This window comes from Cyprinodon variegatus, unplaced genomic scaffold, assembly GCF_000732505.1.
Source record: "Cyprinodon variegatus isolate N-32 unplaced genomic scaffold, C_variegatus-1.0 Scaffold23, whole genome shotgun sequence".
NCBI lineage: Eukaryota > Metazoa > Chordata > Actinopteri > Cyprinodontiformes > Cyprinodontidae > Cyprinodon > Cyprinodon variegatus.
Window position 1 is genome coordinate 535447 of NW_015150476.1, and position 4457 is coordinate 539903.

The 4457-nt window shown below is 51.3% G+C and overlaps 1 pseudogene; it reads right to left on the bottom strand.

Annotated features, from left to right (window-relative positions):
* Window positions 1–1420: 1420 nt before the first annotated feature.
* Window positions 1421–3521, bottom strand: LOC107095741 (annotated as a pseudogene).
* Window positions 3522–4457: the final 936 nt, after the last annotated feature.

The window sequence follows — 4457 nt, forward strand, 5'->3', positions numbered from 1 at the left end:
ATGTCAACCTTCAACATTTCAAGAAACTGAATATCCTCTTGGGATATGTTCCCTTCCTTAGAATCAATGTTCAGAAAATCAGTTTCAAGAATCACTGAGGCATGTGTGATCGATGGTAGCTCTTTCACTATGATGCAAATCCCAGTTACATTCATGGGACTTGTTGAGGGATTAGAAAATCCCTTAACCATTAACAATCATAACAAAAAAGTCTGTTATGATTGCATAGGGGTCATAATCTTTTCCTGGTATGACATTCCTGGGTTTTAGAGCTCTTGCGCAATAATAACCAATGAGGAGAGCTACAGGACATTCCAAAAGATCTGCCATTTCATTTTCTATGCTGAGTAGGTGGGGCAACTTCTTTGCTGTTTCTCGGGTTGCAATACTGCTTTTCTCTAAAGGAATGTATTCTCCAGAATATGTAGATGGCAACCCAATGAACTCTTGAGAGTGGTATCCTCTTACTCTTAGTCCATTAACCCGTTCACTCTGCATGATTGAACCTCTGTCAGTCATTATTGTCAGTTTTAACTTAACTGGTTCTGTGGTTGCTTGCATTTTTTCATACATGTCCTTGTCAATAAAAGTGTTGCTGCTCTGCGTGTCTAGCAAAGCATAGACCAACATCTCTGGTTTCTCTGACTTTGCACTTGAAAGCCAAACTGGAATAATCATTGAAGTGCGATCACTATTCCCCATCCTCACACTCCCATTTTTCCACTGACTTAATAGTTTCTACTAATTCTTCTTTGGAGCATTTTTTGAGTTTGGACTGTTGGGATATATTACCAAAATGGAGCTAAATCAGTGGTGAATCTGATCACATAGTTATATTTAATTGTAAATAGGGTTTTCTTTCATCATCATGTAACACATTTGTCAACAAAGAGACCTGAGTAAATATTTAGAACCGGAAGTGGTTCTCCACCTCTAAAGGAGGCCTTCACATCAGAAATGGAGTGAGCTATGCAGGGGGATTATAGCCTGGCCCAGCTGTACTGAAATTATCATATCCCAGGGAATAGCAGTAGCATACCTGGATAAATTTAAATAAGAAAGGTAATTTTAACTAGGCATGCCAATCCATAGGGGACTGATTTCACATGTTTTTTGTTGTGGTTTGGTAGATCTAGTGATAAAGGCAGTGAAAAACACTTGGAGCTACTTCAGCTCTAGTCGGTTTGCTAGGTAAACCTACATTTCTTAAGTGTTTTAAGGTTTTGATGTATACAGGAGTTTGCATTTTCAATATATTCAACTGGAAGCTACAGAGCGTATCAACCCTGTGACATCACTGCAAAATGGCACAGCCTTTGCTAAAAATATATTCCAAGTACATATATTGCCCAAGTCATTGTGTGGCCCACGTCACCCACAAATCGGGAGAACGCCGGGTCGGACCCTGTAGATGCCAAATTCAGAGCCGCAGGCGGTCCGGGTTGGGGTGGAGAACCCGACCCCCCTGTTGGGACAGGAGGTCCCTCCTGGATGGGAGGCGCATCGGCGAGCTGTAACAAAGCCTGCGCAGCAGGGGAAACCAAGTCCTCACTGGCCAGAATGGGGCTACCAGCAGGAGCCTGTGCCCTTCCTGGAGAACCCGCAGGAGGGTCTGGGGAATCAGGTCCAACGGGGGAAAGGCATACAGGAGAGTTCTGGGCCAGTCGTGGGCCAGCGCATCACATCCCAGAGGACAGGAACTGTCTGACAGGGAGAACCAGAGGGGACAGTGGGCCATGTCTCTGGAGTCGAAGTGATCCACGCCCGCTCTGCCAAATGTCCCCAGGATGTGATCTATCACCTTTGGGGTAGAGCCGCCACTCGTCCGGAAGAGGCGACATGCAGGAAAGAAAGTCTTTGGGTCCGTTGTGCCAGCCCGGAATATAGGCTGCCCTGAGACTGGTGAGGCGAGATGACACCAAGACCAGGAGCCGGTGTGTTAGGGACAGTAGTCTTAGGGACCTGGTCCCACTTTGGTGGTTGATATGGTAGACCACTGTGGTGTTGTCTGACCAAACCAACAAGTGCTTCCCCTGTAATACCGGAAGAAAAGTTTGGAGCGCATGGCCCACAGCCAGTAGTTAAGGACATTAAAGTGTTCCCTCCGCTCCTGTATGAACCACACCCCCTGTGTGATGCGGGCCCTCCAGGTTGCACCCCAACCCAGGGTGGAAGCATCCGTATAAACTGCCTCGCTTCTGCATTGAAGGGGGCTAAGTGGAATTCCTCCCACAATGTAGGATTCTTTCCTTCACGGGGACAGAGACCGAAGGCAGTGTGACGCAACACAAATTTGTCTGTGCTTGTGTGCTTGGTGGGCGGGGACGAGAGCCAAGCCGTTCAGCCGCATCTGCAGAGGGCGCAGGGAAAGGAGTCCCAGTGGAACCACATTCGAAGCAGTGGTCAGTTTGCCCAGAAGGTGCAGATAATCCAGGAACCATGGCAATGCGCCAAGCTGGAAGGCAGGCAACATGTTTAAAATACCGGTCACCCGCTGGAGAGAAGGGCGGGTGGTCATGGTGACAGAGTTCAGGAGGACACCCAGGAACACCATCACCCAGGAGGGGGTGAGACTGCTCTTCTCCAAGTTAAACCTTAAATCCCAGCCGGTGCAAATGGGAGAGCACCAACTTAGTGTCCCTCATCGCCTGACTGCGGGTTGCGGCACAAATCAGCCAATCGTCCAGATAAGGCAGGATCCGAATTCCCCGTGCCTGCAAGGGGGATAGAGCTGCTGCTACAACCCTAGTGATGACCTGGGGAGACAGGGAAAACCCAAGGGGGAGTACCCTGAACTGATAGTCGTGCCCCTGGAATGCAAAGCGGAGAAACCGCCAGTGAACCTGTGCCACGAGGACATGGAAATATGCATCCCTCAGGTCGATTGATGTAAACCAATTGCCTGGGGAGATCGCCTGTAGAACCCCTTTGGTCGTAAGCATGCGGAAGGGCATGTCCTTCAGGTAGGTGTTAAACCCCATAAGGTCCAGAACTGGACGAAGATCCCCAGTCTTTTTGGGGACCAGAAAATACACAGAGTAAAAGCCCTCTGGCTCCAGCAGGGGGTCCACAGACACTATCACACCCTAGCCAAGTAGGGCACATAGCTCATTGGACAGTGTTTGTGCCATCAGAGGGTTACGTATCGTGGTCATCCAAACTCCTCCATAAGACCGGGGCCGTGGACCGAACTGGAGACGGTATTCCCTGGTCAGAGTGAAGAGCACCCAAAAATCTGGGGTGCTCTCCACTCTGACTCACCCCAGTACGAAAGCTGACCTGGGGTAAAATATTCAACCACCGGCCCCAGTGTATCACCCATGGGCCCCTCTGAGTCCTAGGGGCGTGCCAAACTGGTTCCACAGCCCGAAAGGGGTGCGAAGCCTGGGCCCCTGACCGGACTGTCTGGTCCCAAGTCACCCCAGAAGCGGGATCTCGAGGCAAGGCTGGGGCATAGGACGAGAGAGAGGAGCGCCGTCCTGAGCCAGAAGCTGCCCAAACGTTAGTGGGCTGACGGTCATGCCTGTGGAGCCCTGCAAACTGCTGCCTGGTGCGAGAGGCCTGGGCAATGCATTCTAGGGCTTCAAGTGCAGCTCAGCCGAAAAGTTCCCCTGGGACCACCGGCAAGGGGCAGAGTGTCCGTCTACAGTGTTCAGTGAGTGGCGACTGAGCCAGCCACACCTGGCGACGAGCATGGACCAGGGAGGACAATGTATGACCCAGCTCCTAAGACATCAAGGCGAAAGCCTGGAGAGATGCATCCAGTATGCCTAGAGTCGACTGGTCAAGCGATCAGGCCTCCAGGGCAGATCCAAGACCCAGCAGCAAATGGGAGAGGGAGTTTCCAATACGCCCCATCCTAGCCCCTGAACCATAGGCTTGGCAAAGCAGGTCATCCGTGATGCAACACTGCTGCTGTGGACAGCGGGCGCTAGCTCAGAGGGCCTCCTCTGGAGGAACAATAAGGGAGGCAATGCTAGGTTCCACAGCTGGCATATGCCCTCACCCAAACCTTGGGACCTCCTGCATAGCAGCGAGGGCTCTCCCATCTGACGTCGGGCGAGAAAGAGCCCAAGTATCGGACCAGCAAACATGGAACTCCCTAATATACTCCTCTGAAAGCGGGACAATCAAGGTGGCCGTACCAGACTCACAGAGCCTAAAAAGGGCGCTAGAGGTGGGAGGCTGGACCTGTGGGGAATCCACCCGTAACTGTGCCAGGGCAGCTCTCACAGCAGTCGCCACTGGCTCCCCCATGCCTCCCATGGAGATGCTTCATTCAGCATCCAACCCCATGGGCTACGTACCCGGGGTCCTCCTCGGAAAAGACGCCACCTAGAGGGCATTCTTATTTAGGACGGAAGCCTCATTGGTAGCCGAAGACAAAACCAAACCCTGATTAGGGGGAGGTTGTAGAGACTATAGCAGAGCCTTCATTTAGGCTAGCTTTGAGGACA